Here is a 27,078-nt window from a genome sequence, read left to right as displayed (position 1 = left end):
CCGGCAGTCCTGGCCACAGCAGGTCGCCACTCATTCTCGCTTCCAGTCTCCCCTCTTCCTTCCTTGCAGTTCAGAAGGTGAGACCCCTCCCTAAAGTCACACAGGAGATGTCCCGGCATGTCTCCTGGAGCAGTGTTCTGGCCGTGCTGCCCTGTGCCTCAGTTTCCTCGTCCATAAAGCGGGGTAATAGTCATGTCCATGGCAAGTTAACATGCGAGGACTGAGTTGACCCCTAGGGAGCACTCAGGGCAGTGCCTGGCACATTGCAACCGCTGTGACGTGTGTGTTGCCTGGTTCTCGCCTTCCACTCCCCATCTCCCCAGTCCCTGGACACCCTGAAGAATAGCTTCAAAGTGACAGACACTTTCCATCCCGCTAAGAATCGAGTTCAATGCCCAGGTTTTGCACATGAGAAAACTGAGGACCAAGGCAGGGAAGGGCCAGCTCAAGGTTACAAAGAAGACCGAAAGTCTGCAGCTTCCTGATCTAGGATCCTCCTCTCTTGGGGAAGGGTGGAGAGTCCTGCAGACGCCGGTGCTGAGTTGGGATTCGCAGTGATTATAAGTATCGTTGTTTTGGTGGGAAAGTGACAGCCGGTTCCCCCAAGAGAAGTGGGAAAGGGAAGAGGGAGAGGCAGGCCACTGCTGCCCAGTGCCAAGAGATCAACGAACTAGGGGCCATTGGTACCTCCCTCCCTCACCCTGATTTCATCTTGTTCCAGCCGGCTGGCAGCCTCTGTTCCCTGAAGCCCCAGGGCCTTTGCATAGATCACGCCTGCCACCAGGAAAGCTCTTCCCTTTTCTTTTGCCTCTCTTGGACTCAGTTAAAACTGAGTTTCTTAGGTGAGGCCTTCCCTGGATCCCCACCCAAACAATGGTCCTGCTTGGTTCCCTCATGTGGTCCATTCTCTCCCTTCCTAACAAGCATCCCAGCATCAAATGATATGTTCGTGTGTTTGATTTTCTATCTATGTCTGCCACTCCTCTGGACTATAAGCTCTGTGGAGACAGGGAGTATCCTGTTGTATTCTCTCACATAATAGGTGCTAAGTGAGTATCTAGGAAATGAGTAAATGAATGAATGATAAATGAATTTGAAAGTCTTATGTATGACACACATTAAAAAGAAGAAACCAGTAAGTTAGACTTCATCAAAATTATAAAGGAATTAAAGCGACAAGCCCTCTAGAACAGCTGAAAGCAAGAAGTCTGACGATGCCAAGTTTTAGCAGGAAAGTGGAGGGGCCGGATATGCATCTGTACCATAGAATGGTACTTGGCCATAGAAAGAACAAACTATTGATACACACACCCACATGGATGAATTTCAAAATCATTATGCGGGGGGACTCTATGATTCTATTTTTGGTTCTAGAAAATGCACACTAACCCGTTGTGACAGAACACGGTTGGCTGGCAGCTTGAGGGTGGGGCTGAAGGCCAACAAAGGGGTACAAGGAGAACTTGGAGCTAGGAACATGCTCATTATCTTGACTGTGGTGATGGTTTCATGGGTGTAGGCATTTGTTAAAATTCATCAAACTGTATACTTTCAATATGTATAGACTGTGTACAGTTATTTTATAGCAATAAAGCTGTAAAAAAAAACAAAAAAAATCCAATATCCCAGAGCGTCTGAACATGGGGACGGGCTTCTTTTCTCCAGTCCACGTGTGACCTGTTCCTGACCCTGTGTAGAAGGTCGGCTTGTCTCCATGACGACATGCTCAGGAACCTGACAAATATTGAACGCCACTTGATTCCGCTCATCGCTTCCCCCAGGAAGATCGTAACATTTTGACACCTCTGACAAGCTTGATGATTCAAGTATGCATCAAGGTGCCACTGAACTGCCAGGCGGCACCCCGCCTGTGTGCCTTGAGTTGGGGGTACCACATGAGGCCATTTTGTCCTGAGCTTGTCAGAGAGGATGTTCCCCATGGTGGGAGAGGTGGGGAGACCCCCTGAGGTCATGGAGAACCTGGACACACCACCACTTCCCCTACCTGTCTCTTAATAGGAATGCTTATCTGCGCTCAATGTGTGATTGGCTGAACAAACAAATTCATCTGATTGGTCCAGCTGACTGGCGTCAGCTGCTGATTGGCTTCTCCTCTGATTTGCCTGCAGCAACTACAGAAAGTTCTCTGATTGCTTGGCTATGATAGATCCCCCTTCCCCAACCCTGGTTTATTCTAAGGCGTCCACCATCCTATTAATTCTTCATTCTGCCTGCAGCCCATGAGGCCACCTAACAGAGCCTGGAGATCACATGGGAATGTCCCCTTCTAGGGGCCACGGCAACTGTGGTGGGTGGTTCAGTTCCTCTAATTTTACCTTCTTTTCTCACCACCACACAGAGAACCCAAGGAGGCGACGAGGCAGATTCGGGCTTTTCTGCCTCCTCTGCCCAGCCTGTCTCCCAGCCCTTTGACCTGGCCTACTCCTGGCTTGGCCCACCGTGCTTGGCCACCAGCTCAGGGGTCTCACTCTCTGTGACTTCGGGGGGCTGCAGTCACACCACGGAGGCCCTCGTTTCCTCCATGTCAGGTAGAAAACATCTAAACATTTGACTGTCTAGAACCCTTAGCCTTAGCCCCACAACTGTGGGTGACAGAATTCTCTTTGTAAAGAGGAAACAATTTTATGTGGTGTGGCCAGCACTGCACACCGGGGCACATGACCATGCTTCAGCCCATCAGAGTCTCCCTGATAGCTGACGTGCGAACACTTGGAGGGAGGTGGGCTCTCGTCTGGGATCGAGAGCTATAGGAACCATCTGAGCCTGGAGTCCCTGGTGGCCAACTTCCCCACAGTGAGGGGAAACCTGTCTGAGAAGGACATTCACACGGAGGGAAGCAGAGCTAGAGGAGGGAGGAGGGAGACAGAGCCCCGGGGAGATGATGTGAGCTCCCATCTTTCGCCATCTCTGGAGCGATTCCATGCCCTGTATTTTCAGTTATGTGGGCCAGTGCGTCCTTATACCTTTTGTTCCAATTCCTTGTGCTCTGCCCCTTGCAAAGAAGGTTCTGTCTAAAACAAGCTGCAATCAAGGGGCAGAACCCAACTCCAGAAGGGAAGCAGAGAAGCCACAGAGCTGAGCTGCCAGCCGATGGGCAGAGTCGCGGCGAGGGCGGCAGCTGTCAGCGGGCTGGGGCGGAGGCCCGGCCGTGCCCATCTGCGAGGCGAACGCCGCGGCGGAGCACTGTGTGTTCGCTCTTACATCTGCTGTTTCACTGGTACACGTTCCCTGCCTGGTCCCTGTTGGCATTTGGGGTTGGGATCCTTGGTAAAATGTTATGAGATTTAGAATTCTGGAATCAAAAAGCAATAGAATCCTAGAATCACAGTCTTAGACACTTTGAATTCTAGCCTCTTAGAATTCATCACTTTAGCGAAGATTTTCGGAATGCCCTCTTTGAGCCAAGCACCGAGCAGGAGTGCTGGGGGGACAGGGCTGAAGAAGACAGGGCAGTCTCCACTTTGCTGGATGGTCCATCCTAGGACCATGGAAACTCAGAATTGAGGGGCAGGGGGATTTGTGAGCTTCCTGCTTTACCACCCCCCCAATTCCCCCCCTCCCCCGCATCAGAGGAGGAAGGAGAGGTCAGGCTGTGGAAGAACTGGCCTGGGAGGGGAGGCCACTGCCAAAGGCGGCAGGAGTGGATTGAACCCTGCTAAAGGCTTCTAGAAACAGTCCTGAGGGGAAGAGAAACTGGCCACCTGCCCCACTCACCTCATGCCTCTAATTCCCACTGTTACTGCCTCTACCAACTCTGGACACTCATCTGTGGGTTCAAGGCCACCGAGGCTTGGGCACTGATGGGCTTCTACCTGGATCATGAAAGAAGCCTTCAGGCTGTGGGTGGCTCATGTGACCCCTGTGAGGGGCGAGCCCAGCCCCTGCTGCGCAGCCTGGTCCCTCCGGGAACAGGCTCCCTGGGCCGAGTCCACCTTTCTCTTTACACACCGAAGAGAAAGCTGTTCCAGGTTCTATTTTTAAACTTTAATTACACAATCTCCGAAACAAAATAAACGGTGTGGTCTTTAATGTTTACCTTGCATAGTTATCAGTGTGAGATTTTATTTTTATAAAACAAAAAGGAAATGGGCTCTGTCAGCCAAGTCAACTTCAGGAACCGCAATTACGTTATGCGCCTAACTTGTTACTTTTGTCTATTTCATTTTGCCGAGTGGTTCATGCAGATAGTTGGGGGGGAAATAGTACAGAGAGACTGGTAATGAAAAGTAGTGGTCCCCTGAACTTCTCACCCTGAATCCTGCTTGTCAGAGGCAACCAATTTTAGCTTGTTTAGCTGTTTCTCCTACTGGTTTTCTCATAAAGCTAAATAATATGTTTGTACCACCATCTCCTGACTCCCCACCATGAGGGATAAGGCTTTAGCTCATTTCTGCACTAGTCTGACTCTCCTTCTGCCAACATTATTGTAAGTTAGTTCTTTTTTTGGTTACCTTGAAAACTAAGTATTGGACTCATACATTTAATTCTGTAAAAAGAGCATTACAAGTTTTATGGTAAAAGGGATTCATGTTTATTGGCCCATGTAATCAGAAAACACAGGGGTGGGATTCACTTCATTGGTGGTTGGAGCTGGGGCTCTCTGACCTGATGCAACATCTTATCTCTGCTTCCCTCAGTACTGACCTCATTCTCAGGCAGGCTTTCTCCACTTGTGGGGAAGATAACTTAAGATATTTGGGTCCCTTGCAACGGAAGGATCTGCCTAAAATAAACCACACTCAAGGAGCAACGTTTAAAGGGAAATGAGTCCTAGAACTAAAAAGGGCAGTGTGTTTGCCAAGCCCCTAACCGCACAACCTTGTGACAAGCTGTTATTTAGCTCTTACTTTGGGCCAGGCCTTGGGGACTACAATGACCAGCATAGTCTCTGATCTCGTGGAGCTGACAGTCTAGCTCAGAGACAGATCCCAAAGAATACCTTAAATGAATGTGAATTTGCAGCTGCAATAAATATTCCAAGGGAGAGGGGGGTAAAGTGCTATGAAGGCATACACAATAAGGGGTTTGACCTTATTACAGAAGGACAGAGAGGTCATCCTGAGGGGATGATGGCTGAGCTGGGAGTAAAGGGTGAGGGGTAAATTGGGGAAGGTGGGGTTGAGAGAGCACTACAGGCAGAAGGAACAGCCTGTGCAAAGGCCCTGTGATAGGAAAAAGCACTCTGACCAAATGCTGACTTCTGGGTTTTTTTTAAATCTTCATCTGAGGATATGTTTTTATTGATTTGAGAGAGAGAGAGAGAGAGAGAGAGAGAGAGAGAGATCAATGTGAGAGAGAAACATCAATGAGTTGTCTCCCACATGCATCCTGACCAGAAATAGAACCCACAACCTAGGTATGTGCCCTGACTGGGAACTGAACCTGCAGCCTTTTGGTGTATGGGACAGTAGTCCAACTAGGTGGCCACTGGCCAGGAACTGACGTCTAACAAGAAGCAATGGAGGCCAGAGGGCAGTGGAACTGCACCTTTACAGCGCGGTCAATCCAGAATTCTATCGCTAGCAAAAGTATCATTTAAGAGCAAAGTGAAATAAAAACGTTCTCACATAAACAAAAACTAGGGGAATTTGTTACTAGTAGGATTGAACTATAAACAACATTAAAGAAAGTTATTTAGGCTAAAGGAAAACAGTACTAGATGAAAATGCAAATATTCAAGGGAGTAATGAAGACTGTCAGAAATGATAAATATGTGAGTAAATAGAAGAGATGATTTTTTCATTTCCTATAAGATACATTATATTATTTAAAGAAAAAATAATTTGTTAACACTGTGGAACCTACCACGTATGCGGATGTAATACATATAACATATAACATGTAACAACTATATCACAAAGGAAATGAGGGAGGGCACAACAGGAACTTAAACAGATGCAATGTTACAGTTAAGAGTATATTTTGTAATCTTTAGATCAATCACTTAAAAACTAATAAAAATGGGTATAGTTGAAATACCAATAGATAAATAAAAATCAAATTTTAAAAACTAGATTCAAGTAATTCAGAAGAAGTCAGGAAAGGAGAAATAGGAAATAGAAATCTCCTCAGCGAACCTAGAGGAGATACACATAAAACCACATCACAGTTATGTTTAATTTTCATAGACTAAATACTCACATAAGCAGAGCCCATTTTTCCTCTTTTCTTCCATTTGTTTCTCACAAACCATTTCTGCCTGGGAGGTGGACAAGGGCAGGGACTGTCCCACTGATGGAAAAAATCCACAGCTCAGTGTCCTGCCGGAGGTCACACAGGAGGTCACAGGTGGAGTCCAGAGTGGGACCCTCCTGCCTCCACTGGGATTTGCTGCCCTCCAGCTCTGATGTGCGAGTTGGGGGTGGTCTGAGGCTTCACGATCCCAGCCAGTACTTCACCCCTGCTAGGACACAGCACTGAGGGTCCGAGTTCCAACTTCAGTAACAAATAGGAAAGACTAAACCTCAGGCTGGTAAAGGTGGATTGAACTTGAGGGGAGTCAGTGCAGAAGTGGGAGGATACGAGAGCAGGGACCGGCTCCCTGAGGATGAGCTTCTGGCTCTGAGAGAACCCGCAGAGGAGACAGTGACAGTCGTAGAAGCATGGTGCGCACAGTGTTGGGGCTTATGAGGAGCCCGGGCATCCTTTATGTGTCTGCATCCCCATCAAGTCCTGGACATTGGGACAATGACCCCGCTGCACAGATGAGGGGGGTGAGCACTGGGGGGAAGCAGCTCCCCAGGGATGCAGGGCCAGGACATGAACCCGAGCCTCTCCCTAGCACCCCGTCCTCCTCGCGTGCAGGCTGGGCTCAGGGAACAGGCAGGGCCTGTCCTGTGTGCTGGAGAGCATGGACGGGTGTGTTGATCTGTTTGGTTCCACACAGAACCTCCATGAAACGCCATGAGCACCCGGTTTGCACAGGCAGTCATGAGCACCCGGTCTGTGAAGGTGTAGGGGGTGGCTGTTAGGTAGACTTATTGTGGTGATGTTTCACAGTCTATACAAATATCAAATCAGCCCAGGCCGGTTTGGCTCAGCAGTTAGAGCGTCGGCCTGCGGTCCAGAGAGACCCGGGTTCGGTTCCCGCTAAGGGCACGTACCTCGGTTGCAGTTTGTCCCCGGCCCTGGTTGGTCGTGCGGGTGGGTGCCACTCGATGTGTCCCTTTCATGTTGATGTTTCTCTCTCTTTCTCTCTTCCTCTCTCTCCCTCCCACTCTATCTGAACAAACAATGGAAAAATGTCCTTGGGCAAGAATAAAAAAAAACAAAACCAAAAAACAAATATCAAATCATTATGTTGTACACCTGACATTAATGTAATCTTACATGTTAATTATACCTCAATAAAAAAAAGAAAATGATGAATCATGCTAACAAACCGGTAAACAAAATATACCTTATCCTTCTATATTGACAAGTGAAATGTTATAACAACTTGGGAAAACAGGTTTAATTTAATATCTCAGGCCCTTCAGGGTTCCACCTCTGATGTTGGGGTGTAGAGAGGACTGCCTTGGTCCCTCCTGGGCCCACCCCCTTCCTTTCTGTCCCCACGTCTGCCCCGCACCTCGAGGGCCTCACATACGCGTGTGTCCTGGACACCCCAGTGCACATGCTCAGTCTCCTTCCACTAACCCCAAGAACAGCTGCCCACGGCACCCCCAGGCCTGGGGTTTTCACCCCATAGTGTGTCCACCCCCAGGAGGACAGACCCAGGGAGAGGCCCACCCAGGATCAAGAATTTGTGTGGGGAATTCTGGGGTCCTAGCTGCCAATCATTAGTCTGGAAGAGTGGAAGTGTCCGGCAACCGCCGGGTGAGCCCATCAGCCCTCGGCTCCCCGGATTCCTACGCCACGGACGGAGGAGGGTCCTCTACCGCGTGGGACCAGGGTACAGCCTCGCCCTAGTCTGAGGGTGGCATAGAATCCAGGCCCACTTCACCTGCCAGGCTGTCTGCCAGGTTCTGTGGTGGGAAGGACCCAAGAGGCTGGAGCAAGCCATTAGGGAGAGCAAAACTCACAGACCCAATGACAAGGCCATGGACAAAGGTCCAAAGTTAGAACCCGGAGCCCCACGGATGGAGCCAGCTAGAGGAGGGGTCTGGGCTCAGGGGAGCTGTACCAGGTACAAGGTGCAGGTGTGGGCCTTACCTGGCTGCCCACGGGACTAAAGTGGATATGACGGACCTACGTGTGCTGCCTCACTTCCCCGAGTGACAAATTGGGGGCCCTGAGCACCGGCTAGAAGCGGGGATCACAGCCAGCTCCACAGCCAGCAGTTCAAGCCCACGCCTTTACGGCCCCACGAGGCCGCCTGGGTTCACACACAGCCACATTCACACTGCAAACGAGCACGTTGTCAGGAGCCACAACTCCCCAGGACTTCATGGATTTCCTCGAACCACTGCTCTTTCTAGATTGTCCGTCAGAGAAAAGAAAGAGCAGAAGCTACTGTCATTTAAAAGAAAGCAAAAGGGAGAAAAAAAAGGGAATTGCTCATACTGTGGAAATAACGCTTTTTATGTAAGGTGTTAAAAGATAATTTCCCCAAATTATCAGCATGGAGCCCCTTGCTGGTGAGCTGGGAACAGGGGAGGTTGTGTGCAACCTGAATTGTTCAAAGAGTCACAAAGCAGGACCATGACATGTCTGTGTGCCCGTCATTAACCAGGTGGAGGAAAATATACTCACGCAACAGACAGTTTCATGAGCACAGAGAATCCACTTCTGCAGGCTGAGTTCAGATCAGGCCCACTCTGTCACAGCTGGAAAGAGCAACAAGAGATGGTAGGAGGGCAGGCGAGGGGCTTGCTACCTGGCTCTCTATCTCCTGCGCACTTGTGACCTGGGACAGAGGCTAGCCCCTCCCCTTGCTCATTGCATCCCCCACACACAGTTGCTGGGATCTGTAAGTAATAAATCTTGTGACTTTACTTCCTTTGTGTGAACGTATTGAAACAGCACCTTCAATCAGAATGACCCTGGGGTTTTCACTTCCCCCAAATGAGAGCTCAGATGCTGAGGAAGTTACCTGCCCACCCCACGTAGGTAGTTTGTGCTTCCTCATCCGGCACGTCATAATCTGCATATTCTTAATTTAACACACCAGTGGCACCACCCCTCAACACGATGTGCAAGATAAAGACTGTCAAATATGTTGGCATACAACGAGGCAAAGGGCACAATATAATGTAAGAAATAATGCAAGAAAACAGTCTTAAATATAAAAAAACAGAATCTGCAGATCAAAAGCACACAGCATCGAACGAGGTGCAGTGTCAGGAGAAGTGGGGCTCTGGAGTCAGGCCTGCCAGAACCCACAGGGACCACAAAGACGTGGGCTGGGCCTGGGCAAATACAGCTGCACCTCTGTCTCCTGAACCTCAGTCTTCTGACCTGCTGGGTGGGAGTGACGATTCCTCTCATTTAGTTGTACTGCAGGTTAAGTAATGTGAGTATAGCCACTGCGTGGTACCCACCACACAGCAGGTCTTCAACAAACATGTGACTATGAAAGTCCCATGAGCCAAGTTTTGGTCAAGTGTGCACTTGGAAGCCAGCCTGCCAGGATTCAGAGCGCTCCTCGGCCACATCCCAGCTCTGTGTCCCTGACACATTAGCCTCCAGTATCTGGATTTTCCAGCTGTAAAATGGGGTAATTATAGTACCTCCTTCCCCAGATACTATTAAATCAGATAAAGCACTCAAAGTACTTAGGACAGAGCTGACACACAGAAAGCCTTAGCAAAACTCTGTTACTATTGTTTGCTGTTGTTGCTTCGACTGTCATTGTTCCAAACTGGAAACTACTACAATGCCTTTAAGTGAGTGAATAGAAAAACAAATGGTGGTACATCCATACAACGGAATACTATGCAACTGTATAGATGAACAAGTTACTGATTCACATGTATGAGACTATTGATCCTTTACACAAAAATAAGAATACAGTGTGGGGCATATAACATATGTTTAAGTAAAATGTGTAACAACTGTATAGCACTGGGACAGAGCCTGACTTCTGTACGGTTCTTAAACTACACGTGAAACGTTGTGATATCGTTCAGGTAGACTGTGTTAACGATCCAGGCTATAAACCCTAAAGCAACCACTAAAATAACAAAAACCAGAGGTATAGCAAATAAACCAAGGCAGAAGGCTAGGCAGAATCATAAATGATACTTGATCCAAAGAAGGCAGAGGAAAAGGAGAAGGTATGTCAAGAACAGATTGGACGAAAACAAATAGCAAGATGGTAGATTCAAACCTAACAGTATCACGCTAATTATTCTTTCCCAGGGAAGTCGGCCGAGGCACAGAGATGGAAGGGAGCTTGTCCAGATGCACTGGGCCAGGAAGGCGTGGGGCCAGCCCCCAGGCCAGCCTGTGGAGCCTGTGCTCGTAACTCTGCGGAACATGCCCCTGGCCCTGTGGGCCCTGGAAACTTCTGTTCCTCGGACTTGCACCTCCTGCCAGATCCCCCAGTCTATGTGAACACAGAGCTGGGTGAGACCGGAGATGATGTGTTCAACCCCTTGGTTCTACAGCTAGGGAAACAGAGAGAGAAAAGAGCATGTTCAAGGTCATTCTCTGAAGTAGGGGCCCAGCTGGGATTGTGACTCAGCCTCCAACCCGTCCAGCTGCCAGGCTCCTCATCACTGCTTCCAGATCTTTCCTCCCCACACCCCAAACTTCTGTAGCAACACCTGGCCCTTGATTTGCTCTTGTGTCCCAGCAGACATGAATTCTGAATGCTCATCATCGCATTATCTAATCATCTTATAAATGCTCCCAGGTGTTTTCCAGGAGACATTTGTCTGGTTGATTTTCCTCCATGTAAATAGGTTCAAAGTCATCTGTCTCCCATAATTGAAAACACCAGGCTCCCACCGTATTGGTGTTGGTGACTTCTTCCTCTTCAGAGAGCTCCTGGCCATTAGGGTTGGGCAGCCCATTAGAGATCGCTGGTGCATACCGGGGAGACTGAGGCTGGACGGGGCAGGACTCCCCTGAGGTCACACTGCAGGGGAGGGGCTGAGGCAGAACCTGAACTCAGACCTCCAGGCTCCTGGACTGTGCTCTTTCACTGCAGCCTGTCGGTACCTGCTAAGCCTCAGATGTGACCTTGGTTGGGGGTGTGTCATGATGTCAAGGCCACCTTGTTTCTGCCCCTGAGTATGAAGTCATTTGATTTCCTTTTAAAATAGCTTCATAAAACAAAGTCACATTCTTTGTAAAAAACCCAACTGATATCAAACTATGAAAAAACTAAAAGACTCTAAAGAGCTCTGTGAAGTAACACCATGAGCTTTGAGGAGAGTATCCTTCCGACCCTCTCGACTGGTTTCTCTCCACACAGATTCCCCCGTCCAGCCCTGCCCCAGCGAGGCTGGCGTCGAAGCGTGGCCGGGACTCTTGCAGGCCGTCTCCCCTGGGGTTCAGCCTTGGGGAGCACTGCAGGCAGACCAGAGGACGGGGGGGAACGGCTGGGGCATTTCTTCCTGCTTCCTCCTGCATTCAACTCCGTGTTATAGCTCTGGAGCCCCAGGGGCAGGGGCAGGGGCAGGGGCAGGGGCAGGGGCCAGGCCAGTCCTGGTCCAAGGGCTCTGGGCCAGCCCTGGCTGCCAGCAGGGACAGAGCCGGGCTCTGTCCACCTGGGTCCTGGCTACCGCAGCAGGGCTCAGCTGTCTCCCCAGTTCTTCTGTCCTCGCCCCTACTTCCCTCCGGCCCAGGACTCTGTTTCCCTCTGGCAGATAGAGAGAAGCTGACCTGCCTGCCTACACTTCCCTCCTTACATCAATCAGCGTCTGAGCATTACTGAGCCCCGGGCTTGTGAGAGCAGCGGGCAGGCATGGCGGGGAGCAGGGGATGACAGAGGTGGGGTCTCCTTCAGGCACCAGCCCCTCCCGACCTGCCACCTCCCTCCCAGTCCCTGCAGTTTTCCAGAGAACGGGGCAGGGCCTCGTGTCATGGAGCACACCTTCTGTTTCATCGGTCGCCCCCTAGAATGCAAACGCCATAAGGGCAGAGTTGAGTCTGTCTAGCTAGTGCCTACAACGGTGCCTCCGGATGCTTAGGAATAACTGCTCAATGAGCACCTGCTACCGATGCCTGGATAAATGCAGAGCTCCCAGGCCAGAGGAGGATGCTGGGCGGGACAGCAAATGCTCAAGTACCTGTGGATACAGGTGTTTCAGGAGGTGTGGGGGAGGAGGGGCAGGAGCAGGATGAGGAAGGAGGAGGAACTGGTCAGCACTCCTGTGTCCTTCAGACATTTCCAGCACCTTCTATGCACCAGGCCCTGAGATGGGCATACGCACTGGGCGCATCAGCCCTTGTACCCGCCCTGAGGAGCTCTCAGGAATGTGGAAGGAGAGACACTCCCCGGGCACCTGCAGTCAGGGCGGTAAGTGCCAGAATGGGACACGCACTGGAGTCAAACCAGCATCTGTTGAGCTACTGAACCCCCTCTTTGGTTACAGCAGCTTGAGTTGGGTCTTCAATACTTTCAACCAAAAGAACCAAACTGCTTTAACCAAGCAGAGGGGTTTCATAGTTCAGAGACCTGGGGAAGTGGGAGGAACAGCTTCAGGCACAGCTGGACGCAGGGGCCCAGGGCTGTCACTGGGTCTCACGGGCTCTCCATCTCAACACCTGGTTTTCTTCTGACTGGGCCAGTCACTCTCTTCGCCATGGACTTACTCACGAGGTGGGGCGAGCAGAGTCCTAACCATTGGCAGCCCCAAGCTCACATCATCCCATCTAGTGACTTGGTTGGGGGGAGAGAAGGCCCTACTCTGATAACCACACATGAAGTCCCACTCAGGGCTTCTGACAGGCCTGACCAGGGTCACACGCTCTCCTTGGACCAATCACTGTTTCCTGGGGGTGATAGGATGGGTTCCGTCTAGGCTGGTACCTGTCTCTAAGGAGACAGGCAGGATAGGATCACTGGTGAATAATCAGGCCAGAATATCGGGGCCTGGGGGTGTACGAGGCTTCGTTTCCTGAGAAAGGAAGGTGGAGTGATGAGAGCTGAAACAGGGGAAAGGGGTGCTGGCTGGGCCCAGACGGCACAGGACCCAATTGCAGAAGGTATTCTTACTCCCTTTCGTAAATCAAGAAACTGAGTCTCAGAGAAGTTAAGCAATTGGTATAAATTAGCAGGAGGCAGAGCAGGACCTTGAACCCTTCTCTGCTGGACACTGATGCCCTGAGCTCTCAACGAAGAAACTAGTGCTTCCCTGGGGACCCCGGGGACCCCGGCCCCTGCAGCAGCTCCAGTGCTCCCGAACCTGAGTTCCAACAGCTTGAAGCTCCTGATTCCCGCTCAAGCAGTAGGCTTCTCAAAGCGCACGCTCAGGTCCCACACTGGCCCCGAGCTTTCACACCCAATCTTCACGCTGGATTTCATTGGAGGCCCCTTCCTTCCGGACCCCAGTGTGTGCAAAACGCTGCTCCTGGTGGTTTTGTTGACTGAGCGGAGAGGGAGCACTTCACAGGGAACGGAGACCTGGACGGTGTTGCTGGGGGCGACAGAGAACAACCAGGTGGCTGCGGTGTGAGCCCTTTGACAGGAGAACACATTCTCAAGGGAAGCACGCAGCTCAGCTCAGACGCTCAGAGGGAGTCAGACTGAGCCTCCCTAAGCTCCCCTCCCCCAGGCTACTTCCCGCAGTCAGACCTCCCTGGGCCCCCCTGCCAGACCATTCACATCAGGGGTGATTCATAGCCACAGACTCATCAGGGCTGCAGGGAGCCTCTAGTTCAACCCCATTCACTTAACAGATGAGAAAATGGAGCCTGAGAGGCCCAGGCACTTGCTCAAGGTCAAAGAGTAAGTTAGAGATGACGCCGATCCTGATAACATTAGCCCCCAGGGACGGAGGGCCTCTGTGTGCCAAGCCCCGGCCTGGACACTTTCCCGTACTTACTGGATCCTCGTATAACCGCTCTGTGGGTCAAGCAAGGCTCTGAGCGATTCAGTGAGGTGCTCAAGGGCACAGAGCCGAGTTTCCAAGTGTTTGCTGCGCAGATCATCCGTCCAGCGCGGTGTGTGCTCCGCCCCATGACACCAGGTGTGATGCTGAGCCCAGCTGACTCTGTTCCCACCCCTGCTGCTGGCTCCCCTCAGCCCTGGGCATTGCAGGTGCAGTGGGAGACTGAAGGCAGGAGCCAGAGAGCTGCACTGCCTCTGCTTCTGGGGGAGGTTCTGGCTCCACCGCGGGGGGCTGCTGGCTCTGCTGCCTTTGGAGACCGCAGCCTCGCAGCAAGGCCCCCACCGCCAGCAGGAAGAGTGGCCCCAAGCTCAATAGCAGCCCCCTTCCTTCCCAGCCCTGGATCCCTTCATCTTCCTTTTCTGCTCTCTCAACTCTTACAATCAGCTCCCTGCAGTAAACCCCTTGGCTTGTGATTCCTGGTGGCGTTTCTGTGTGTTTCTGAACGGGCCTGAACGACACAGCTCTGGCAGTGAGCAGTGAGAGAGGACACGCACCCCGCTATGGGCCTGGGGCTGGGCCGTCCGCCTGGATGAGGTGGTGGGGACCACATCCCCGGCAGGGGAAAGGGGCGCTGCGGCACCGCACGGCAGGCGGGTGACGCGCCCATTGAACACGGGGCTCTGTCATCAGCGGCCGCTGCGCTGGCCCGAGACAGTCATCGCGAGGACTGTGAGGGATGAGAAGGGCGCCGGCCACTTAGGACAGTGCTGGCCAGTCTGCAGAAAGAAAATAAAACCCGGCATTTGAACTCTTCACTCGAAGCGTGGCTGGAACCCGAGACCTCCCGAGATTGCCCTCAGGAAGCTCTCATGGTTTGTAGCCATAGGGCAGACCCAGATGAAAAGCAGAGCTAACGTTGAATCCGGTGGGTTGTAGAATCGCAGCGTAAATCGAGTTCGCCAGCTCACTGTCTCCTAGGGGAAGGTGAAGGCATTGAAGGGGAAAGAGAGGGAGACACAACCTGAAATTGGGGTACAACCATGGGGGGCCCTGAACTTTGGAAACCATCTCATTTCTCCAGCGGACTGCCCTGTGGCTTGGCCTGAGCCCCCTACAGGGAGACCAGCCCATCACCCTGCCCACCTGTCACTTTGCAGACGTGGCCCCTTCAGAATCGTGAGAACGGAACTCCCAGGACGTCGGGCTGTGTGAAGAGAAACAGAAAGACAGACAGAGAAGGACTGAGGAGTTATGGCACAACTTCCAATGCCCATCCAGATGTGGGGCAAGATCCCCAAGTTCCTCCAACATCACGGCCAACAGGGCATCCAGACCACTGGCCCTGCCCTCCTGGTCCCAAGCTCTGGAGATAACAATGCACAAAAGGGAGGTGAACACCCCACTGTCACAGGCCAGGCAAGGCCGAGGGGGCATCAGAACCCAGGACCCAGACTCCATCCTCCACGGAGCCCTCCACCCCGTGTGCCATCAGTTCCAAGTCATGGCGCAGACGGAGCCTCGCATCACCCTACATAACGCGTGTCTCATCCGCAGTGTGACGCCAGTTCCGTTGGGATGATTAACCAGGGGAAGACGACACTGCCATCCACACAAGAAGGAGCTAGACACCCCCTCACCACCTTCAACCCCCTGCCAGCTCTTACACTCAGCACAAGGGTAATTAAATCGTCCGTATTTTCTTTTGTAATACTTCAATAAATATTGCCTGTGAAAATCAATTGGCATTTTTTGTACTTAATGCATAATAACTGGTCTTATAAATTTAAATTATTCCTATAAATCTAAATTAAATGCCCAACTTTCAACGTATTTAGGATACTTAATTAATAAAGTGCTAGCGCATAACCACTACTAATCTGCTTACTTCTACTGGCTTTCATTTTCAAAGCATGTATTTTTTTCCGTGGTGTGTGAGCAGAGGGAGGAGGGGGTCCCGGGCCTGTGGGCCGTTTTCCAGCTGCTGTGGCCACTGTTCATCCTCATGGCTTCCTCCAGAGCTGCCCGGCCTCCCTGTGTCTGGCCTCCTTCAGCCTCTGGGTCACCCCCCTGCCAGTGCCCGAGAAGAAGGCGGGCAGAGTGGCCTGCAGGTAGAGGATCCCAGGGCAGGAATCAGGAGGCCTGGCTCAACTACTAACGTGCTGTGTGACCTTGGAGCAGTTGTTTGCCTTCTCTGGGCCTCAGTTTCCCTTTCTCATAACACAAGAAGGACTAGATCCCTACAGAGGACTTTCAGCAGCTGTGGGGAGGAGCTGTAGGGTGTGAGGAGGTTGGCCCATGACTTACAAGCAATGTGACCTCGGGCAGGTGACTTAACCTCTTCTTGTCTCAGTTCCTGGTCCATACACTGTGGATGGAAATGGTGCCTAACTCACAGGGTTGTGGTGAGTCTGAGATGAGGTCATGCATGTGATGGGCTCTGGTCAGTGCCCCACAAATGTCAATGTGCAGTAGATGCTCAATAAGTAGCTATGGGGTAGATCCATGAAGCCACAGCATGGTTTGCTGTGGCCTGAGATTCCAGGGAAATGCCAGGCCAGAGGCGTGGGAGGAGCCCCTGAACTCGCCCCACCCCCGCCCCACTCAAGCCCCACCTCTGCAGGACTCCTGGCTCCCTGGTACGTATCTGGGCCAGTCTCTGGATCCTTCTCAAGATCTTCTGTGATGGAGGTAACATATTTGCTCACATATTAACTTTTATTACTTATGGCTATTACTGGCTTGCTTTAGCTGTGTCTATTTTTATTTGTTTAAAGTAATAGACGCTATTTGGTGGGAGAGTCAGGGTGTGGAAGCCTGTGATCACAGCCTGAGCTCTGTGCTCATGTTCATGGGGCCATCCCCTTCTGAGGGGCAGGAGATGGGGCCCCCCGCCCTCCGGCCACCAGTGCTGGGCTGGGAGGGCCTGAAGTGGGGCTTCCCCTGCACACACGACCAGGCTCCGGGTGAGTCTGGTCTGGAGCAGAGGCAGAGGGTTCTGCGGGTAAGCGCAGGGCCATGTCCGAGTGGAGGCAACGGGAAGGCTGGCGTGGACGCCCCAGCGTGCTCAGGTGGGCGAGGCAGTGGGGCAGCAGCCAGGCTGCCAGGCCAGCCCCTGGTCAGAGAGTGGTGGACAGTCCAGAGACACCCTCCTCCTCTCCCTCTGCTGTTTTTGCCGCCTCTTGCCACTGTCTGAGTCTTTGTCGGGGTGTGAACTTCTCTTGCCCCTTGATTTCAGCACCTTCACTCCTAACCACCATGCGACACTGCCCCGGACAGAGCAGAGGCTCAGCACCCGTTGCCGAGTAGACAGACGGACACACAGCAGGAGCTGCTCAAGGACACACAGCAGTGTTCCGACCATTATCGGTAAGTTGTTAGCTCATCAAACCTGCAGGCTTTCTCTTGGAGAACGCGTCTCTGACAGGCCGGATTCCAGAACCGGGTTTTCTGTGAAGGGCGCTAACCCAAGAAGGAGCAGTAGGTTCGGACAAGGGTTTGGGACCTGGGGCGGGGCGGGCGGGAGATGCTGCTGAGGAGGAGGCCCCGGAGGCCAAGCGGAGGCACGCGCGTGGCCCTGCGGAGCTCGGGCGGCGCGCTGCGTGGGGAGGCGCCCGCGGCCGGAGGAGCCCTGTAGGCCCTGGCTCAGCCTCCACCTGCTCCGTCCTGGCCCTGGGGCCGCAGGTGAGCACCCGCCCAAGTCCCACGGGTCAGCTGAGAGCCTCATTCTTGCCCTTCCCTTAATTTTTATTATTTTAAAATTAAATTTAGAAGCAACATTTGAACCACAGCTGTGGGAATGCAGTACTGAGCCATCCCCAGACCCCAGCGGTCCCCGCTTTCCCAAGGCAGCTCATAGTGGGGGTGGGGGGGGGCGCAATTATCTGATGGTCACACACAGGTGGAATTGACACGTTCCATGAAGAGAAATGTGATATATTTGTGTCTATGCGAGTAAATATGTGTGCAGTGGTGTGCACACACGCATATGTGTGTATGCACATGTGTACCTATGTGAATGTGTGTGTGCACGTCTGTGTCCGTGTGTGCAGGCGGGGAGGTCAGGGAAGCGTTCTCTCTTTCCCTCTCCCCTTCTCTCTGGTCACAAACACAGCCCTTCAGACTGGCTGATGTGTCGTCTGGCCTTTCCTCCTTAGCATCCCTCCCCACCCTCTGCTGTCCCCGCTGCAGGGGAACCTGGCCACAGGCCCCTGAGGTCACCAGGATACTTGACATCGCAGTCCCTGGGGCTGGGCTGCTTCCCACCCAGCAAGAGACTAACTTGGATGAAGCTCTTTGCTAACTAAGCACAGAGGGCTGGGCGATGTAGGCATGCACACCTCCCTGCTGTCCCACTCCTCGACAGTGGGACTCTCTACACCGATGACCAGGAACCCCGGGCACATCTGCATAATCATGTCAGTGGCAACCCGTCCATGAACCAATTCGAGCTCTTGCTTCTGGTGTAGCCCCCTCTGCCGCCCCCATGTGCACGTTAGCAGCTCAGGCCCTGGTTCTCAGTCTGCTTTCTGCCCCCTTCCTGGCACTTGTCATGTGGACTTGTCATGTGTCCACTTCCTGCAGAGGCGGGGCCCACCCTGGGTGCTAGAGGCTCACTGGGGCTGGTGTGAGCCAAGCATGCTCTGTGGCACATCCCCGTCTGCTTACCCACGGCAGGGCACCCCCAGCCACAGAGCTCTTGATTTTACTCAACCGCAAGTATCACAAAGACTTGAAAATCCATTAGAGTTCCAGTAAATAAATACATACAGAAACACACTGCTATGTCCCTTCTGGTTCTCTGCTATCGACTCAAGCATTGTTCCCACTTTTCCCATCATCTTCACTCTCCACCTATCTGTGTCTTCCGGCTGCCTTCCCTCCTTGACCACAGTGTCCACCTCTTTTAGGAAACAAAGGAATGATTGAAGAGCCAGTACTGGAGAAAACATCACCTGCCTCGGAGCGGGACACAGCAGCTAAGGAGAGATGCGCCTGGCTGAGCTGCAGATTGAGGGCTGAGCTGGGCTGCTGCTTGCAGAGGACTGTGTGTCTGCAGCGTGCAGGGAGACCGCCCGCTCCCTGAGCCCCAGGGCCAGTTACTCCCCTACCATGCGCCTCACTTGCTCAAGGGCAATATTAACACCCACCTCCTCCTTGGGCTGTAATCAAGGTGGAATGCGTGTATTGGTATAAAGCTCGGCTAAGCACACAGGAAGCACATAATCAGTTTAGTTACCAGCCTCTTCTTCCTGAACTTTCTCAGCCACCTTCTGGGACAGGCGTCAGCATCTCCATTCTACAGATACGGAAACTGAGGCCCCAAGTCCCGTGGCTCAGAGCTTATGAGTCTAGTTTGCATGTAGCTATGGAGAGCGTGTTTACTGAGAGCTCACTGCACCCCAGGGCTGCGCTCAGCCCTCTAAAAGCCTGTGTGGTGCTGGTGCAATTACATCTCAGGAGGTGGGGACTGTTATTGATGGCTCCGTGAGGGAGGTGCAAGACGGAGCAGAATCACCTGCTCAGGGGCACATGTGAGCTTGGGAGGAGAGCTGAGGCTTGACTCCAGATCTGCCTGATTCCAGACCCCAGGGAGTGAACCATCATTCATTACTCAGTTCACTCATTCAACAAGCGTTTTGGGGCACCTGTGGTGTGCAGGTGTTCTTCTAGGAAGGGATCCCTGGTGAACAGGAGAGACCCAGTCCCGGCCCTGCTGAAACTGACTTTCCAGTGCAGGGAAAAGGAAATAAACAAACATCTAAATATAAAGCATCAGGTGATGAAGAGAATAAAGCAGGGTTAGGGGGGCAGAGAGGGGCAGGTGGTTAGGGCATTTAAGTGTCTTTGCAGAACAAATAGAATTATGAATTTTTCATTAGGAGGAATCTTAGGATATCACTTGTTCCCACCTCACCTGACGTCAAGACAGCTTGGCATTCATGTTCCCACTGTAGAGTCAGGTGATTCGACCAAGAGCACCCAGAGACTAGTGGGGTGAGGGGATGTCCAACCAGGGGCTGGGTTTCCGGGGGCAGTGCAAACCTGCATCAGGGCTGATTGGTGACGTCATGGACCACACTCTGGGGACCCACTGTCTAGAGGGGGAGAAGGACACATAGATGCATCCTAAGGACACATGATATTGATGCTTTCACACAGGGACTCTGCCTGGATGGGGTGTGCTTGGAGGAGAGATCAGGGAAGGCTTCCCAGAGCAGGTGACACCTGATTGGTCCTTGAAGCAAGTGGATCTTTTCCCGATGGAGCTGGTGTCAGGTGGGAGGAAGCCCTCCTGGAGGGTGCACCCAGAGACACTGAAGGTTAAGGTTAGGGATCGGGTGTGAGAGTGGGGTGGAGAGATGGCACCTGGTGACCAGGGCTGGGAGACTCCTCATCCCTAGGTATCGATGGCACCTCCCCGAGGGTGCTGTGAGGACTGAAGGAGTTAGCCCACAGAGTGCACTTCAGGGGGTGCTTGGAGCCAGTGCCCAGTGACATTAGTCATCCAGGTGGGGACAGAGCCCAGAGGCAGCAGGTGAGGTGACAGTGGGTTCAAGAAGGGGGCATCTAGGGTCCTGAGCCTAGATGGGTGTGGCCCCGACCTGGCTCTAGTCCCTCTCTGGGCCTCACGTTCCCCTCTGTAGGTAGGAGGTGGGGCCACCTTGCAGGGTTGCTGGGCCCATCAGCGCCAAACCAGCGAAGCATCAGGGTCTGGAGCAGGTGCCCGTTGTTTGAGGGCCTGGCAGCAGGCGGAACCATGGGGCATGTGTGGTCAGGGAATCATCAACAGAACAGTGATCCTAAAGGTTGTCAAGAGAAGGTTTCCTCACACCAAGAAGATGAGGTGGCTTCAGAAAGGCCCTTAGGAAGGTCCCTGTAACCCAAGGCTGTCCTGGTCCCTAGAGGTGAGAATCTGAAAGGGTAGAAGTGTCTTAAGAAAGGACACAAGCCCTGGCCAGTTTGGAATGTCGGCCTGTGGACCAGAGAGACCCGGGTTCAGTCCCCGCTAAGGGCACGTACCTTGCTTGCAGTTTGTCCCCGGCCCCGCTTGGGGTCGTGTGGGAGGCGACCAGTCGATGTGTCTCTCTCACGTGGATGTTTCTCTCTCTCTTCCTCCCTCTCTCCTTCCCGCTGTATCTGAAGATAAGTGCAAAAAATATATATATATATTTTTGGGTGAGGATAAAAAACAAAAAGGGAAGGACACAAAAGCATAACCAAGGCTTTGGGTAGACCAGAGTCTGAGTTTTCACACTGAATCAGCCCAGAGGGGTGTAATTATTCCCAGATTACAGATGTACAAACTGAGGTTCAGAGAGGGAAGCTGACCTGCACAAAGTCACATGGCCCACATTAGAACCCAGCACAGTCTTGTCCATTCAGTGAGTCTGCCCACGCAGGGCAAGAACCAAGCTATTTATCCTATGAAATCCAGTCCTTTCCCTGTAGGGAAACCTCTCGTGGGGAAGGAATGGTGTGGGGTCCACGCTGAGCAGAATTCTCATCACTGCTCCCGTCCTCTGATAACGCCCAGCTGCTTGGATGGATCTGTGGTACTGTAGAGTCTAGAACCATTGACTCTGAAGGACATGACGTTGCCCAGGCTGAGCACACCCTCAGACACCCCAGCTCTCTCAGGCTGTAACCCTCACCTTCAATACCGATAAGGAATCTGAAGCTCAGGAGGCTGTATAAATGGCCTGAGGTTGAAGGTCAGGCTCAGACCCTGTCTACCCAAGTTTTGAGCCACTGACCCACTAACTCTTAGGCAACTTTACCTGGCTTTAGCCACACTGATATATGGTAGCAAGTCCATGGCCCAAAGGCCTCCCAGGCCTGCTTCTTCTGCCTGACGTTTCTTCATGGCCTGGCCCTTGGTCGGCATCCATAACTATTTATTGAATAATTGGAGAGATAAACTGGATGCCAAGCCCTTTGTATATATTATCTCACTTAAACCTCACCATTACCCTTTTTGAGGAGAGGTGAGCCCCATTATCCAGGTGTGGAGATTGAGGCTCAGAGAGAGGAGACACCCTGGCCAATGTTTCAGAGCTGGTGGGACTTGAACAGGCAGTGATGTGATTGCACACCTTCTCCTTCTCCCCACTCGGCCTTTCTGAGTCCCAGTTGACCCCCACCAGCCATGAGATGTCTGAGTTTTGCTCTGCAGTCTCTGAGAAGCCCAAAGACTGAACAGGAATCAGCTCGGAAAACCTCTATCGCGAGCTTTGCTGAGACTGACAAGGCCCTGAGTTGTCTGGTCTTCAGACAGAGGAGGGTGGACTATGCAGGCTCCCTTCTGGGTTTCCAGGCCCCCTCCCTGGGGTGTGCCTCTAACGCAGCGAGGCCTCTGCTGCCTGCAGGATCTGAGGACGCGGCCGGAGCCCGCACGGGACTTGCGCCCTGGTTCTGACTCCAGCCCTGAGAGTTGGCATGATCAGACTCAACATCATGCTCAATTTGAGTTCCATGTTTTCCAAGCTTAGCAAAGCAGATTGTTTCTCATTAATCTGCATTTATACTTAAAACCAGTGCACCAAAATTCAACCCCCTTCACTTAGCTGAATGAACACGAAAAGGTCAAAAGACTTTGTCACAGTTAGAAAGCATCTCCCGTTTGCGCTCTCTCTCCTCTCCACCCGCCTTCCTCCTACCCCTGCAGCTCTTCCCTTCTGCTAGTCTGCGCTCATCCCCAAGGTTTTGTAGCTAAGAAAACAGAGCCAGCCATGGTGAACGGGGAGAAGAGACAGAACTGCCTTGTGACGGGCAGCCTTGGACCAGACAGACCTAGATTTGAGCCCACACTTTTCCACTTCCTCCGCGTGGGACCTGGAGCCGGAGACCACAGCTCTGAGCCTTGACTTACACTTCTATAGAATGGCCATGAGTGTTGCACTTACTTCAAAGGGCTGTTATACAGATTAAATGAGATAATACACATGAGGTACTTAGCGCAAGGGGACTGATTAGTAAGCTGAATTGGGTAAACTAGAATTGGGGTGTTAAAAAGCCCTCCACCGAGTGTCAGGAATGAGGGTCCTAGGCCTGCCTTGGCCCTGACCGTGAGTGATGCAACTATCTCTTGGGCAAAGGGGGCAGGGGTCTGGCTTTTCACCCAGGAAATGAAGGGTTTACATTGAGCCTGATCAGAATACAGTGGAGCTGGAAGGAGCATGGGGAGTCGTTCGTGTGATTGGTGGGGAAACGGAGGTCCCCAGACCAGGAAGGGAGGGGGAGGCCACAGTCTCAAAGCCAGCTTCTCGCTCAGCCCCACTCCTGTAGCAAAGTGATCCAGGGACCGTGGAAGCTGAAAAGGACCCCAAGGAAGGATTTCGACCTGAATGAAAATGAAAGCATAACACATCAAAATTTATGGAATGCAACTAAAGCAATAATTAGGGGAAAACGAATACTACTAAATGCCTCTATTGGAAAGGCGGCCTCAAATCCATCTTAAGAAACTAGGAAAAGAATAGGAAATTAAACCCAAAGTAAGAAGAACAAGGGAAATAATGGCGGTGAGAACTCACTTTAGTGACATTGAAAATGGGAACATAGTAGAGATCTTTGAGAAGAACAATAACATGATAAACATATCCGGAGTGATCAGTTAAAAAAAGGAGAGAAACCACAAATTACTAATATCAAAAATGAGAGAGGTAACATTACTACATATTCTAGAGATAATAACAGGATAATAAGGGGATATTGTTAACAACATTATGACAATACATTGGGCAACTTACATGAAAAGGTCAAATTCTTTGACACACTCAAACTACCAAAGCTCGCTCAAGAAGATATAGATTAACCTGAATGTCTCTTCAACGGACTGAATTTGTAGTTACAAACCTTCCCATAAAGAAAATTCCAGGACCAGACAGCTTCCCTAGTAAATTCTACCACACATTTAAGGAAGAAATAATATAAATTCTACAGAAATAGTACTAATTCTACAATTCTAAAAATAATTCCTCACAACTCTTTCTATGAGGCCAGACTCATCCTGATACCAAAACCTGACAAAGACATTGCAAAAATGCAAAACTACAGATCAATAACCCTCAAGAAATTAGATGGAAAAATTTTAAACTAATTCTATTTTAGAAAATAAAATCCAACTATATATATCAAGATAATGCATCATGACCCAGAGGAGGTTATCCCACGAATACAAGATTGGTTTAACATTTAAAAATCAATCAAAGAAATTTATTATCTTAACAAATTAAAAAGGAAAAGCCATATATAACCAACTCAATAGATGCAAAAAAAATCTCTCACAAAATCTAATTTCAACTCCTGATGAAAAGCCTCAGCAAACCAGGAATAGAAGGGAACTTCCTCAGATTGATAAAGGGTGTCCATGACAATCCTAGAATTAATGTCATACATTATGGGTAAAGACTGAAAGCTTTCCCACTAAGATCAAGACACAAGATAAGTTATCCACTTTCACCCCTGGAAGTTCCAGCCAGTGCAATAATACAAGAAAAAAAAAGTTCTCAGACTGGTAATAAAGAAGCAAAATAGCCTTTTCTGGTAAGTGATATGATCATCTACATAGAAAATCTGATGGAATCTATAAAAAAGCTTCTAGAGCCCTGGCCAGTTTGGCTCAGTGGTAGAGCATTGTCCCGCGGACTAGTGAGTCTCGGGTTCAATTCTAGCCAAGGGCATGTACCTAGGTTGCGGTTTGTCCCTGGCCCTGGTCGGGGTCGTGCAGGAGGCAACCTATCGATGTCCCCTTCATGTTGATGTTTCTCTCTCTCTCCCTGTCTCTCCCTCTCTCTCTACCTGAAGATAAATAGAATAAAAATATATATATATCCTCGGGTGAGGATTAAAAAAAAAAAAGCTTCTAGAAATACTGGGTGCATTTAGCAAGATTGCATGATACAAAATTAATGTATAAAAAGAAATTCTATTTCTATATACTAGCAATAAACAATCAAAATTGAAATTAACAAAACAATAGCATCAAAAATATAAACTACTTAGGAATAAATCTGGCAAAAGATGTGTGAGACCTAAACCCTGAAAACTATAAAATATTACTGAGAGAAGTTAAAGGAGATCAAAGAAATATAGAGATATACCATGTTTATGATTCAGAAGACTCAATATTATTAAGACCTTAATTCTCTCCACATTGATTTTTTAGATTCAACGCAATCCCAGCCAACATTTCAGAAGCCTCTTATTGTAAATATTTACAATCTGATTCTCAAATTAACTTTTAAAAATTCAGGGGATCTAGAATAGTCAAAATAAATTTAAAGAAAAAGGACAAAGATGGAGGACTAATGTTATTTGATTTCAGACGTATTTATTATAAAGCTACTGCAGTCAAAACAGTGTGGTATTTACATCAGATAGACAAACAGGTCAATGGAACAGAAGTAAATTTGGACACTTAATTTTACAAAGGCAGTTCAATAGAGACAAAATAGGATTTTCAAACAAATGGCGTTTAAACTGTTGGAAATCAATAGCGGCAAAAATTTTGAAATTTGATCCATATACAAAATTTAACTTTAAATTTATAAACCTAAATGTAAAAGCTAAAACTATAAGCTTTTAGAGAAAATTATAGGAGAAAATATTTATAACATGGAATTAAACTAATTGACTATATCTAAAAGATTTTTTGATAGACTACCAAAAACACAATCCATAAATGAACGAATTGATAAATAAGACTTCATAAAAATTCAGAACTTGTGTTCTTCAAAAATTAGTGTTAAGAGAATGAAAGGACAAGCCACAGACTGGGAGAGAATATTTGCAAATATGATCAGGCAGTTGTATGCAGGCTATTTAAAGAACTCTGGTAACTCAACAATAAGAAAAAAAAAAAAACCCTCAATTGAAAAATGGACAAAAGATTTGAATATACTTCACCAAATAATATATACAGATGGCAAATAAGTACATGAAAAATACTCAATATCATTAACGATTAGAGAAATACAATTTAAAACCACAGTTGGCCATTGTAGGAAACAGTATGAAGTTTTCTCAAACATTAAAATGGAACTGCCTTTTGATCCAGTGATCCCAGTTCTGGGAATACATTCTAAGAATCCAGAAACATCAATCAAAAAGAATATATGCACTCCTATGTTCATAGCAGCGTTATTTAAAACAGCCAAGATCTGGAAAAGCCGGTGTCCATCAGTAGGTGAGTGGATAAAAAGAGCTATGGTACCTTTACATCATGGAATACTACGCAGCTGTAACAAGAAAGGAACTCTTAACCTTTTGTGACAGCTTGGATGGTTCTGGAGATTATTATGCTAAGCAAAGTAAGCCAGCCAGAGAAAGACAAATACCATATGATCTCATTTATATGTGGAATCTAATGAAAAAATAAACTAATGAACAAAACAGAACTAAAGGCATCGATACATGCAACAGACTGACAGCTGTCAGAGGGGAGGTGGGTGGGGCAGACTGGCAGAAAGAAGGTGAAGGGATTAGACAAAGAACATATATGCGTAGCCCATGGACCCAAACAACAGTGTGGTGAGGGCCAGAAAGACAGGAGGGTGGGGTCTGGGTGGAAGTGGGGAACATCTGTAATAATGTCAATAATAAAAACAAACAAACAAAAGCCACAGTCAGATCCCGTCACTGCTTGCCTAAAATGACAAAGACTGACCTTGGCACGTGTTGGCGAGGCTATGAAGGGACTGGGACTCTCACGCCCCGCTGGTGGGGCTGTAAAAATATTATAGCCAGCTGGAAAAAGAGTTGGGCAGACTTTAAAAGAGTAACACTTACACTTACCTTAAGACCGAGCCATTCCCTTCCTAGGTATTCACCCCAGAGAAATGAAAACACACGTTTGTATGTAAAATGTTCGTAGCGGTTTGCAATGTCCCCAAACTGGACACACAAAGGTCTCTCAACAGGAAAGTGGACAGACACATTGCATATTCACACGACTTCGTTATAACAAGGAATGAACTCTTGACACACACACACAATACATCACTCTGAAAGAAATGGTGCTAAATGAACGAAACCAGGCAAAAAGGGTACCTCCTGTGGAGTTCCACTGACGTAACATTCCAGAAACTGCAGCTGATCTGCGCTGACAGAAAGC

The sequence above is a fragment of the Molossus molossus genome, unplaced genomic scaffold, assembly GCF_014108415.1.
Source record: "Molossus molossus isolate mMolMol1 unplaced genomic scaffold, mMolMol1.p scaffold_m16_p_12, whole genome shotgun sequence".
NCBI lineage: Eukaryota > Metazoa > Chordata > Mammalia > Chiroptera > Molossidae > Molossus > Molossus molossus.
Note: the sequence above shows the minus strand (reverse complement) of the source record.